The following is a 14,284-nucleotide window of genomic DNA, read 5'->3' as shown; positions in this document are numbered from 1 at the left end:
AGCCTGAACAAAGGCCTGAATCTTCACTAGCCTGTGTGTGTGCTCAGTCATATCCAACTCTTTGCAACCCCGTGGACTGTAGCCCATCAGACTCCTCTGTCCATAGGATTTTCCCGGGAGAATACCATAGTGGGTTGCCGTTTCCTCCTCCAGAGAATCTTCCCCACCAGGGATCGAACCGGTGTCTCCTGTGTCTCTTGCACTGACAGGCAGATTCTCTACCACTGAGCAACCTGGGAAGCCCTTCACTAGCCCACAGGCAGCCAATCCCTGGGTAAACCTCACATCCTCCAGAAAAGAAAGCAGCCTTTCTGAGTGGGGAAAGTCACTCCCTAATCTCAGGGCTGGAAAACTGCCTTAGAAAGGAGACTAAGAATCTCACACATCTAATTTCACTCCCTCACAAAATTCCACTAAAATATCATGAAAAAAAGCTTTTCAGAGCCTAGACCTACCAGGATGGGGAGAAGGGGAGAAGGAAAAAAATAAAAACAAAACCACAGCTGGAAAGCAGAAAGACATGTGGTAATTTATTGGCAGACCAAAAAAAGACAGCTCCTCAACCAGCAGTAAGGAAAGCCAATAACCAACTTGACTGACACGCCAAGATCCCTCAAGGTTTAGGGAACCACATAACTCTGGACATGGAGTGAGGGCAGAGGAATGTTGAGAAGCTTATTTGAAAACAGATAGATGTCCAGATCCCAAACGTAAGCGTACATGTTCAGTATACCACCAGTAGGATAGTGTAGGGGAGGAAAAATAATTTTCCTTCTACCCTTCTGGGTGTTTGGCTGAAAACCCTGCAACTAAAAAAAAAAAACAAAAACAGATTAACAAAAGAAAAACAAACAGAAGTTTATTAACATGCATACCTCATGTATATGTGAAAGCTATCTAGAGGAAAAGGAGTAACTCCCTGAGGTGGCTTGGAATTCAGGCTTAAATACCATCTTAATAAGGCAAGGGGAGGGGAGATGTAGATCTCTTAGGGGAGAGAACATGATTTTTAGGAGGCTGAATGGGCCCTAGAAGAATAGACAGGAGGTTCACTGATGAAGGCAAGGACTAGAGATGCTGATACAGACAGATGTGGGGACATAGTGGGAAAGGGGGAGGAGAATGAATTGAGAGAGCATCACTGACATATACACACTTTTCATGTGCAGAATAGATGCCTAGAGGGAGTGTGGTATAGCACCAGGAGCTCAGCTCGGTGCTCCTTGAGGACCTAGAGGGTGGGATGGGGCGGTGGGAGGGAGGCTCACGAAGGAGGGCATATATGTAAACACAGAGCTGATCCACTTTGCTCTAAAGTGGAAACTAACAGAATGTTGTAAAGCAATTATATTCAAAAATAATAATAATTATAATAAGATGGAAGGCGCAATAGTTTGTGACAACGTGGGTCTGAGGATGGTTTCATTTATAGCCTCCTCTCTGGTGACAAGTCCATCTTTCTTGGCTAATGAAACTCCTGGAGGGGATCTGTGACCACAGAGTTCCTTTTGGGGGACTGGTCTTTCAGCAGATAAAGACTTTTCAGAGAAAGCCTCTCCCTGCATTGTTGTTTTTCAAGTGTCTTCAACTTAAAATAATGAGTATAACAAAGCAGCACGTGTTGATGTTGCATGCTCTGAACTCCTTCAGCGTCTAAAAGATACAAAGTAAAGAAGAAGACAGTGTCCCTCCAGGACGACCTCTGGCTGACTAATAGGAGTCAAAGAAAGAGGGAAAAGAGAAACAGGATCAATGTGGGCTGATGGCATCCCTCAAATGTCTTTTCTGTCCCCAGGTTCCAATAACTGCTTCCTCCCCTTGCCCTGCAGGCTTACTTACTGGGGGGAAAAAGCCTTGCTCTTACTGGCCCCAGCATACTGCAGCCTCCTACACCTTTGTAAACATTCCCGTTATTAAATATTCCTTGAAGTTTTTAACTTCAGTTTGCCATCTGAATCCTGACACAATGATGTTTCCAACATCCTTTATCTGTAAGATCCTGGAGGATGTGCATCACCAAAAAAAAAAAAAAAAAGAAGAAGGAATCTGAACTAAAAGGAAAACTAAGATACAGGAAACAGAGAAGCAAAGTGGCCAACGAAACTCCCACAATAATAGTAAAGGGAGCGCCAGGGATCACACAGCTGACTGTGGGGTATGGGTCAGATGGGATCAGCTCTGAAGATTCTGGAAAAGATTACTTAGATGATGGGAGACTCAAAACACTTAACACAGGAGAACTTTTACATATATATATTTTTTAATTGGAGTATAATTGTTTACAATATTGGGTTAGTTTCTGCTGTAGAACAACATAAACCAGCGTTATGTATACATTTACTCCCTCCCTCACGAGCGTCCCTCCCGCCGCCCCACCCCACCCTCTAGGTCATCACAGAGCACCAAGCTAAGCTCCCCTGCTACACAGCACTTCCCACTAGCCATCTACTTCAATGCTACTCTCTCAATTAGTCCCACCCTCTCCTTCCTCCCTATGTCCATGTTTTCTAGGCCTGTGTCTCTATTCCTGTCCTGCAGATAAGTTCACCAGTACCATTTTTCTAGATTCCATATATATGTGTTAATATACAATATTTGTTCATCTCTTTCCGATTTACTTCACTCTGTATAACAGGCTCTAGGTTCATCCACTGAATCAGAACTTTTACAGAGGGGATTTAGACAAACAGTGGGGGAGCCTGGGGTTGTATGAGTAATAAAAAAACATGCAGAAGTAACCACATGGAAAAGCAGTTATTAATCCAGAAAAGACAAAAAGCCATAAAAGAAAAGCAATTACGATTTGCCACAGGCTCAGCAGTGGATGGTAATTACATAGCCACAATCATGAAACAGTGATTATGGATCTAACCAAAACTAAAACCTAATGGGAAGGATGCGTGTGAGGAGGTGGAGAGGAGAGAAGGAAAGAAGGAAAAAAACCCTTAACTCCCATACTGCTGCTGCTGCTAAGTCGCTTCAGTTGTATCCGACTCTGTGCCACCCAATAGACGGCAGCCCACCAGGCTCCCTCGTCCCTGGGATTCTCCAAGCAAGAACACTGGAGTGGGTTAACTCCCATAAATAATACCTAAAATTGAAAATATGGGAATAGTAATAAAATTATGCTATTTTTATACAGTGGCAGAACCAAAAGGGGGAGGACAGTTAAAGTTTGAAACTGTTGCCTCTGGGACAGAGGTAAGGGGAGAAGAGGGAGGGCAGATTATTTTTCATAACAGACCAAATGCAATGATTTGACTCTTCAAACCATGTGTAACTTTATTTTTAAAAATTTGAAAAATAGAAGGCAGAAAGAGAAGGAGTAAGGAAAATAGAAAGGGGGAGAAAAAAAAAAAAAAGGAGGAGATTGAGTTTAAAAAAAGAAGAAAGGAAGAAAGAAATTGGCTCAAAACAGGAAAGTCAAGCCACAGAGAGCAGAAACCTGGCTTGGAGCTGCCTTGGCCCACTGTCCAGAGTCCGCTTTCACTGTTTACCCTGACAGTTCCTTCTGCTGGCTGCCCTCAGCTCACTGAAGCCCTCTGGCTGAGTGAATAAGCCTGAAGCTATGGGTTTTTACAAATCTGTCCAGACTGTCCAAACTCCCAGCTAAGCTGGTTCCTGGCAACCCCTTACCCAGGCCCAGAGTGTGTGACTAAACCTGTTAGGTATCTGATCTTCACCCTCACTCGTAGATACTCATTAACCCTCCAACAAGGAGGTGCACAGCACCGTTTCACACCAAGGTTCTCTACCTTCAGCCTCTCTCTCCTCTTGGACAAGTGGTTAACAGTGAACATTTTAGGGGCCTTATTTTACGCAAGCACTTCCACTGAGCCTACATTTTTGAGGATTTAAAGAAATACGCTAATTGCTTAACTTGTCCAAGCTACTAGTGACATACACTGAGGGGAAAGACCCCTCCGCAGAGGTGGCGCGGATCATCTTACTCAGGCCCTCAAGGAGTCAGAACAGCCGTGCCCACCTCGTTCTGTGACATGGGAACCCCACAGTGGGAGCCGCCTTTCAAAGCTCATCTGGGGTTTTCATCCTCAGCCAGATTTTCTTTTTTCTTTTTTTTTTTTTTTCTGCCTCAGCCAGATTTTCAACCGTGGACATCAATTCATTTAGCTGCTCCTCCAGAATCTCTTTCCCCATCCCTCGAGATCTGAATTGACATTTGTGCAAATAAGAAGACAAGAACACAGGCCCAATCTAAACAGTTCCTCTTTTGCCTCTAATACTTTAGAGCTGCTCATTTAGAGAATTCACTACCTCCTTCTCATTTCTGCCTTCCAAGTCTTAACTTGAGAGAATCTAATTGGTAAGGCCAATTTCCATCCAGAACCTTCAGCAGAAAGACGTCTGAGAAAGATGTAGCTTTAGGCTTTGCAGCCTCTATAGTACAGATAGGTGAAGTAGAAGGAAATGGGTGCTCAGACATCATCTATCACACAGATCTAAAAGCATTATTTTCCCAGCAGGCTCAAGTTTAGTCTTATTCCACAAAGACTTCTTCTCCTATGCCAATCTGGACACACCCCTGGCCATAACCACAACAAATATAATAGCTGATACTAACATGCCCTTCTGCCTTCAGTGTGGGAGAAGGGAAAGACAGAGGATGAGATGGTTGGATGGCATCACCAACTCAATAGACATGAGTTTGAGTAAACTCCGGGAGTTGGTAATGAAAAGGGAGGCCTGATGTGCTGCAGTCCATGTTGTCGCAGAGAGTTGGACACAACTGAGCGACTGAACTGAACTGAACATGCCCTTACTTTTACTATGATTATCCTCATTTTAAAGTTGTGAAAACTAAGAAACAGGTAAAATAATGTGTCCAGGGTCACACAAGAAGCACTGAGGCAATCTGGATCCCTAATCTGCGACTTTTCTAAATTTTATATTATTTTTAATTGGAGGATAATTACTTTACAATATTGTGATGGTTTCTGTCATATATCAACATGAATCAGCCATAGGTATACATATGTCCCCCCCGCTCTTGAACCTCCCCGCCACCTTCCACCCCACCTAATCTGTGATCTTAATCTCTATACTATTTAAATAGAAACCAAAGAACTTGCAGTCCAGAGTGTCTAGACTGGGAGATGTAGGAGGCTGGTCTACGATGTTTAACCACAATCATCTTTCAGCTAATTCAGATGCTCTGATGTTTCACTAAGCCCCTACGTTAATCTCCTGCTAAGAGGAAACTTAGGTAGAGGGAGAAGTAAGAACTTCCTGTCACTGTCCTCCCAGAAAGTGTCGGACCCCAGAAGAAGTTAGGTCACTAAAAGACAACATCAAGACCTGGATGGAGAATTCCCTGGTGGTCCAGTGGTTAGGGCTCCATGCATTCACTGCTGTGGGCACAGGGTGCCATCCCTTTTCCAGGAACTAAGATCTTACAAACCACACATGTGGCAAGGCAAAAAAAAAAAAAAGGCCTGGATGAACAGGATGGATGGATTATTAAAGGAAAATATGAGGCCCTGAAACATCCATTTCCTAGGAGGTATGATCATCCATCATAGACAATAAGCGATCTGCTATAAATAAGGGCGTTTTCTGTTAATTTTCAAGTGCTTCATTTATAAGCCTGACCCTTTAGGAGGCTCCACTTCAGAGCAGAGGTGGAGAAAGATAGGAGGTGCCCATGGTAATGGGACAGTATGCCAACAGAGAAAACCCCTGACTCAGAGCTGACCTCAGACCTCAGCAGCACAGCCTGCTTCACAGTTCTTCCAGCCCTCATCTCTGCCCATTTGTCAACCAAGGTTCCAAATTTCTTTCATCCAGTTTTCTTGCCTTTACCAATTCTTCTCAACTTAGTCCCACTATCACTATTCCTCAATTTAACAACAGTCTGCTTAATCTGTGTTCAAAATCTTGCCCTCCTACACCGACCACTGCCCCCTAAGACTGGATATAGATACATACTATAGAGCTTTCTCTTTATTTACAACTTTCAAAGAGTTCATTTCATACAGCTTCCATATTGGCAAAGATAGGCATACACACCCTTTTGTGAGAGGATATAAAGTTCCCAAGGGAGAAATTGGTCTTCAAGTGCTTGACTTAGTTTTGCTGAAAAAATGTAATATTACCAATTTAGAAAAAAAATTTAAGACTTTCCAAAGGCTCATTGGATATCAAATAGTCCTTATAAAACTGGATATGGTATAAATTAATCAAAATTATACATCTTTAATGTCCCTTAAAGCTCTAACATTTCATATTTTTTAGGGAACTATTGAACCTTCAGAACTGCAGAGAAAGGAGAAGGAGAAATAGAAGGCAAAAGACGAAAGGGATCAGGATTTGGGAAGGAATGCAGAGAGCATTAGAAAAAGGGAATTTATGGGGACAGACAAAGACAGGCAGAGAATGGGACAACTGAATGGTGAAAATAAGATGAAAACAGAAGGGGAGAGCATGAAGGAGTAAAAATGGTGGCAGAGGGCAGGAAGAAGTGAATGAGCAAAAAAAAACACTTGCTCACCTCCAAAACACACAGCAAACCAAACACACACACACACACACACACACTCATACACAATCTCCATTGCTCCATTCTGAATTCATTTCCGTTTTTCAGTCAGTGAATTGAATTCACATTGGGCAAGTTGTTATGGTAGGAAAAACTCCAGAATTCAGAAAACCCAAATTCTAGTCCCTGTTCTGCAAATAACTAGTTGTATGTGAATTTCAACAAGTTGCCTTTCAACAAGTTTCTTCACTTAATCTCTATATAATGAGTGTAGATTTAAAGATTTCTAGGCAGGAGAATACTAGGTCCCTATGGACAGAGAGAGCAAGAAGATATTGAAAGAGAAAAATTGAGGACCGAAGTACAAGGAGTAGAGAGTTAAGTTCATTTAATTCATTCAAAACCCTCCAACTTTGTGGACAAATGAGATGGAGCCCAGTAGTTAGGCCACTGGAGAAGGCAATGGCACCCCACTCCAGTACTCTTTCCTGGGAAACCCCATGGATGGAGGAGCCTGGTAGGCTGCAGCCCATGGGGTCGCGAAGAGTCAGACGTGACTGAGCGACTTCACTTTCACTTTTCACTTTCATGCACTGGAGGAGGAAATGGCAACCCGCTCCAGTGTTCTTGCCTGGAGAATCCCAGGGACGGAGGAGCCTGGAGGGCTGCCGTCTATGGGGTCGCACAGAGTCGGACACGACTGACGCGACTTAGCAGCAGCAGCAGCAGCAGTTAGGCCACTGGAGATGGAGTTAACACATCTGTTTCCACTGAAAGCAGTCAGACTGATGCTCCAGGTAGATCAATGTGAGATGTGCACCTGCTACTCTCTTCCATAAGTATCAGTTGCTCAGTCATGTCCAACTCTTTGCAATCTCACTGACTGTGTAGCCTGCCAGGCTCTTCTTTTCATAAAATTCTCCAGGCAAGAATACCGGAGTGGTTGCCATTCCCTGTCTGGGAATCCCTGGAATCCGTCCCAGGGATCAAACCCGGGTCTCCTTCTTTGCAGGCAGATTCCTTACCGTCTGAGCCACCAGGGAACCCCTCTCATCTTCATAAGAGGCCTTCAAATGAGTGACTAAGGAGGGTCCTGAGTGCCTTCCTTCTCCTCGAAAGTCCCCTGAGTAGATTTCCCCAGAGTCCGGGCAACCTTTTCTGCTGGGCCTTCATCCAGGTTCTAGCTGTTGCTAGAAGAGATATTAGGTGATGACTGATGATGATAATAATTATGATATTAATCATAGTTAAAACAATGATACAAATTAAAACCAATGACTATAAGTAGGAGAGAAAAAGAAGGAATGAAAAGGAGGATGGGGAATACTTCCCTGATAGTCCAGCGTCTAAGACTCCACGCTCCCGGTGCAGAGGGGAGTGGGGGCCTACTTCAATCCCTGGTCAGGGAACGAGATCCACATATCACAAGTAAGAGTTCACATGCCCCAGTGATTGAAAATCCCAAGTGCTGCAACTAAGACCCAGTGCAACCAATAAATAAATAAATAATTTTTTTTAAAAAAAAAAGGTAAGGAAGATGGGGAAAATAAGAGTATGAAGAGAAGAGTTACTCTGTGTCAAGATCCACGCTAGTTGCTTTGTTCTTTCTTTCCCTTCATTTATGGCATACCTGCCATCTACAATGTTTGTTTACAATGCTGTCAAGGCAAGCATACTTACCCTCCCTCAGGGAGTTCACAGGGAGAATTACAAACATGTGTCCTAATATATCATGAGAAATGCTTTGATAAGGGAACACAGGGTTAGATAGATGTACAAGGCCCAAACACAAATGGCCTGGAAATCCTCACATTCGTATGTTATATGAATGAATTGATAGAGGGAGACATGGTTGTGAAGGCAGGATAACCATTTACAGATTGTTGGAGAACGAGGCAAGAAATGTTGATAGTGGGGGCTTGGGGAGTGGAAGTGGGTAAAGAGGGGAGTGGATGGATTGACAAGGCTCAGTGGTTAATTTAGGTGTGCAAGGCAAAGAGGACAAAATCAAGACAAATTATGGTTACCTGGGGCAGGGGGGTGAGGGGAAGGATAGTTAAGGAGTTTGGGAAAGACATGTACACACTGCTATATTTAAAATGGATAACCAACAAGGACATACTGTATAGCACAGGGAACTCTGCTCCATGTTATGTGATGACCTAAATGGGAACAGAATTCAAAAAAGAACAGATAAATGTATATGTATAAATGAATCACTTTTCTGTATGCCTGAAACTAACACACCATTGTAAATCAACTATCAGTTCAGTTCAGTTCAGTCGCTCAGTTGATGTCTGACTTTGTGACTCCATGGACTGCAGCACACCAGCCTTCTTGTCCATCACCAACTTCCTGAGCTTGCTCAAACTCATATCCATCTAGTAGGTGATGCCATCCAACCATCTCATCCTATGCCGTCCCCTTCTCCCCCTGCGTTCAATGTTTCCCAGCTTCAGGGTCTTTTCCAGTCAGTCAGTTCTTCCCATAAAGTGGCCAAAGTATTGGAGCTTCAGCTTTAGCATCAGTCCTTCTGATGAATATTCAGGACTGATTTCCTTTAGGATTAACTACTTTGATCTCCTTGCAGTCCAAGAAATTCTCTAGAATCTTCTCCACCACCACAGTTCAAAAGTATCAATTCTTCAGCACTCAGCTTTCTCTATGGCCCATCTCACCCATCCATACATGACTACTGGAAAAATCATAGCTTTGACTAAACGGACCTTTGTTGTAACTAATGTCTCTGCTTTTTAATATGCTGTATAGGTTAGTCATTGCTTTTCTTTCAAGGAGCAAGTGTCTTTTAATTTCACGGCTGCAGTCACCATCCACAGTGATTTTGGAGCCAAAAAAAATAAAGTCTGTCACTGTTTCCATTGTTTCCCCATCTATTTGCCATGAAGTGATGGGACCGGATGCCATGATCTTAGTTTTCTGAATGTTGAGTTTCAAGCCAGCTTTTTCACTCTCCTCTTTCACTTTCATCAAGAGGCTCTTTATTTCCTCTTTGCTTTCTGCCATAAGGGTGGTGTCATCTGCATATCTGAGGTCATTAATACTTCTCATGGCAATCTTGATTCCAGTTTGTGTTTCATCCATCCCAGCATTTCGCATGTTGTACCCTGCATATAAATTAAATAAGCAGGGTGACAATATACAGCCTTGATGTACTCCTTTCCCAGTTTTGAATCAGTCTGTTTTCCCATGTGCAGTTCTAACTGTTGCTTCTTAACCTGCATACAGGTTTCTCAGGAGGCAGGTAAGATGATCTGGTATTCTCATCTCTTGAAGAATTTTCCACAGTTTGTTGTGATCCACACAGTCAAAGTTTTAACGTAGTCAATGAAGCAGAAGTAGACATTATTCTGGAATTCTCTTGCTTTTTCCATCATCCAGTGGATGTTGGCAATTTGATCTCTGGTTCTTTTGACTTTCCTAAATCTAGCTTGAATATCTGGAAGTTCTCCATTCATGCAGTATTGAAGCTTAGCTTGGAGAATTTTGAGCATTACTTTACTAGCATGTGAGATGAGTGAAACTGTGCAGTAGTTTGAACATTCTTTGGCATTGCTTTTCTTTGGGATTGGAATGAAAACTGACCTTTTCCAGTCCTGTGGTCACTGCTGAGTTTTCCAAATTTGCAGACATAGTGAGTGCAGCATTTTCACAGCACCATCTTGTAGGATTTGAAATAGCTCAACTGGAATTTCATCGCCTCCACTAGCTTTGTTTGTAGTGATGCTTACTACAGCCCACTTGACTTCACATTCCAGGATGTCTGACTCCAGGTGAGTGATCACACCATTGTGGTTATCTGCGTCAGGAAGATCTTTTTTTTTCTTGTATAGTTCTTCTGTGTATTCCTGCCACCTCTTCTTAATATCTTCTGATTCTGTTAGCTCCATACCGTTTCTGTTTATTGTGCCTATCTTTGCATGAAATATTCCCTTGGTATCTCCAATTTTCTTGAAGAGATCTCTAGTCTTTCCCATTCTATTGTTTTCCTCTTTCTTTACATTGATCACTTAAGAAGGCTTTCTTATCTCTCCTTGCTATTCTTTGGAACTCTGCATTCAAATGGGTGTATCTTTCCTTTTCTCCTTTGCCTTTCACTTCTCTTCTTTTCTCAGCTATTTGTAAGGCCTTCTCAGACAGCCATTTTGTTTTTTTGCATTTCTTTTTCTTGGGGATGGTCTTGCTCTCTGCCTCCCATACAATGTGATGAACCTCCATCCATAGTTCTTCAGGCACTCTATTAGGTCTAATCCCTTGAATCTATTTGTCACTTCCACTGTATAATCGTAAGGGATTTGATTTAGATCATATCAGAATGGTCTAGTGGTTTTCCCTGTTTTCTTCAATTTAAGTCTGAATTTTGCAATAAGCAGTTCATAATCTGAACCATAGTCAGCTCCTGGTCTTGTTTTTGCTGACTGTGTAGTGTTTCTCCATCTTTGGCTGCAAATAAAATCAATCTGATTTGGGTATTGACCAGCTGGTGATGTCCATGTGTAGAGTCATCTCTTGTGTTGTTGGAAGAGGGTGTTGCTATGATCAGTGCGTTTTCTTGCCAAAATTCTGTTAGCCTTTGCCTTGCTTTATTTTGCTCTCCAAGGCCAAACATGCCTGTTACTCCAGGTATCTCTTGACTTCCTACTTTTGCATTCCACTACCCTATGATGAAAAGAACATTTTTTTTCTTTTTAGTGTTAGTTCTAGAAGGTTTTGATATACTCCAATATAAAAATTAAAAATAAATAAAAACTTTGAGGCAGTAAGCCAAAGAAAAGGGGAATGGTGAAAACTATGTAGACTCTATTATATATATCTGTGATAATTCTACTAATTAGGGAATATTTTTCAATTTTAAAAAGGAACTGTAAAAAAACAAACAAACAAACAAAAATCCATAGATTGGCCTACTGAGTGGATGGCAGTTTCATTTACTGGGGTAGAGACACAAGAAGCAGAACAGGTTGGGATAAGGTGTTCAACTTAAGACATATGAGCTCTGTACGTATGTATATATGTCACCTACCTGTAAATAACCAGTGGGCTAGTGAATGTACAGGACTACTGTAGTGAATGGAAAAGAGATGCTATTAAGGAAACAGGATTTCTGCTCAACCCTGAAGTCTGAGGTGAAGTTAGAGATCATTATTGCGGCCCAAGCTTTGCAGTGGCACACACTAGTTTTTCTAATCCGTTTTCAACCCTGTGTGATCGGTATCATTCTCCTCATTTCTCAGAGGAGAAAAACAAGGCTCAGAAATGTTCAGTAATTTGCCTAAGTTCTTAACTTTTGCCTGGACTGACCTTCAAACATAAACCTGGCTGAGCCTAAAGCTTAGTCTCTGACCATCACACCATGCTGTCCTCAGTAAAGTGTTGACTTGTTTTTCTTCCCAGGGTAATTGTTCTAAAGATACAAAAATAATGGTAATGAAATGTGGATCCCCTTCTCAAGAAAATCAGAGTCTAGTGGGAGGAGAGAGACATATAAATAGTCATTAAATGTGCTGAAAATACAATATGATCGGTTCAAATAAGTAGGTATAAAATCTGTAGGAACAGAAAGGGAAGAGAGTCAAGGGAGAAGAGAAAATGACAGCAGGGATGGAATATCTGAACTGACCTGAGAGAATGAATAGGCCTCAGGATGGATGATGATGATTTTTTTCCCACATTTACAAATGAGGTGAAAGGCTAAACCAATGAGGTGAAAAGGCTAAAGCCTGCCAACCAAACATGTGTCTTTCCGCTAAAGTCCCCAACAGTTGACTGCCTATGCAGGCCAGCTGGAGGCTGGATTCAGCCCCTAATCCCAGAGTCCTGGCTGTTTTGCTCATTTTGAGCAACGTGATGCGTCTCTGTCACAAGTCACATGGGTAATTTGCTAATGTTGTTCTCTGACACTCCCTGTTTACATACAACACAGCACTCTGTAGAAATGCTGTTGTCAGATGGTTGGAACTGTTCTAGTAAGACCATCGAAGGGACTTTTCCCCTGAACATTCAACATCACCCTATTAGAGTAACCATCTCTGGCTTCAAAATGAAGCTCCCCCATATTCCATGGAGGGGAATTCCCTGGTAGCTCTGTCAGTAAAGAATCTTCCTGCAGTGCAGGAGAACTGGGTTTGACCCCTGGGTCAGGAAGATCCCCTGGAGAAGGAAATGGCAACCCACTCCAGTCTTCTTGCCTGGAAAATCCCATGGACAGAGGAGCCTGGTGGGCTACACAGTCTATGGGGTCACAAGAGTTGGACAAAACTTCGCAACTAAACCACCACCATATTCCATGGAAGTCTATTCACTACATGTTAATGGTTGTCATTTATTACCCCCTTGTTCATTACTAAAATTAGGAATTGCGAAGTAATAAGAATCTGCTTGGAACATGCTAAAGAAATGAGTTCACATTATTTCAAGGTAACTATTCTGGCTTTATCTCTCTCTTTCAGTGACTATTTTTTCTTCTTGTTTATAGAAAAAGAAGTTGTCTTTGTGAAACTATGTTGACCAACAATTTATTCGTGTATATTCATCATTTTAGGTTGCAAGGAAAAGTATGACTGCTTTAGAAGTCTTTGTATTACGTATGGCTGATTTACTTTGCTGTACAGCAGAAAATAACACAAAATTATAAAGCCACTTCCAGTGATCATGTATGGATGTGAGAGTTGGATGGTGAAGAAAGCTGAGCACCGCAGAATTGATGCTTTTGAACTGTGGTGTTGGAGAAGACTCTTGAGAGTCCCTTGGACTGCAAGGAGAGCCAATCAATCCATCCTAAAGAAGATCAATCCTGGGTGTTCATTGGAAGGACTGATGTTGAAGCTGAAACTCCAATACTTTGGCCACCTCATGCGAAGAGTTGACTCATTGGAAAAGACCCTGATGCTGGGTGGGATTGGGGGCAGGAGGAGAAGGGGACGACAGAGGATGAGATGGTTGGATGACATCACTGACTTTATGGACATGGGTTTGGGTAGACTCCAGGAGCTGGTGATGGACAGAGAGGCCTGGCTTGCTGCAGTTCATGGGGTCGCAAGGAGTCGGACACGACTGAGCGACTGAACTGAACTGATGCTCCAACAAAAAAATTTTTTTTAATTAAGAAAAAGAAAAATATGAAAAATGGGAAAAAAGTCTTTGTATTGTCAAATTCCAATACTTTAGTGTTTTGATGCTAGTTTTGCATCACAGCCAGATTAATTTCCTATAACATTAACTTTATGTCACATTACTGCTTAAGTGGTTTCCTATTGCTACCAAATCTCATTAAAATTCTTCCTTTATTTCCTTAATGGTAACATCCCTAAATTGCTTCAAACTTGTTTCTACTACTCTCAACACAAATTCTCTGCTTCAGCTGGTAGGATTTCCTTACTGAGCCCTATCTTCTCCACTTCACCCTAAATCTACACACAAATGTCATGCTCATTCCCGTCCTCAGCCTCCATTTTTTTATGCAACAATATTTATTAACTTTCTACTGTGAGGCAGGCAAAGTGGAGGACTCTCAGTAATTTAAGATAATGTCCCTGCCCCTCCTTGGGGGTTTCCCAGGTGGTGCTAGTGGTAAAGAACCTGATCTGCTAATGCAGGAGATGTAAGAGACATGGGTTCAATCACTGGGTCAGAAAGATCCCCTGGAGGAGGGCACAGCAACCCACTCCAGTATTCTTGCTTGGAGAATTCCATGGACAGAGGAGCCTTGCAGGCTACAGTCTATACAGTCATAAAATCAAACACGACTGAAGCGATTGAGTACGCACACAT

The 14,284-nt window shown here is 42.2% G+C and overlaps 2 long non-coding RNA genes across 13 annotated transcripts in view; one reads left to right on the top strand and one right to left on the bottom strand.

Annotated features, from left to right (window-relative positions):
- Positions 1-14,284, bottom strand: part of LOC145518087 (uncharacterized) — an 854,536-nt gene that overhangs the window by 708,840 nt on the left and 131,412 nt on the right. The window contains exon 3 of one of the 12 annotated variants that reach the window (XR_014062604.1): positions 10,601-11,173. The exons of the other annotated variants lie outside the window; for them this stretch is intronic. This is a non-coding gene — a long non-coding RNA (uncharacterized LOC145518087). Of the gene's footprint in view, positions 1-10,600; positions 11,174-14,284 lie in introns of those variants that run through there. 12 annotated transcript variants of the gene reach the window in all.
- Positions 4,061-10,643, top strand: LOC145518088 (uncharacterized). Its single transcript, XR_014062605.1, has 2 exons — positions 4,061-7,119; positions 10,348-10,643. It is a non-coding gene; the product is annotated as an uncharacterized LOC145518088 (long non-coding RNA).

This window comes from Giraffa tippelskirchi, chromosome 8 (assembly GCF_054371585.1).
Source record: "Giraffa tippelskirchi isolate mGirTip1 chromosome 8, T2T-mGirTip1v1.2.pri, whole genome shotgun sequence".
Classification (NCBI taxonomy): Eukaryota; Metazoa; Chordata; class Mammalia; order Artiodactyla; family Giraffidae; genus Giraffa; species Giraffa tippelskirchi.
The sequence above is the reverse complement of the archived record's forward strand: the minus strand, read 5'-3'. Positions and strand labels throughout refer to the sequence as shown.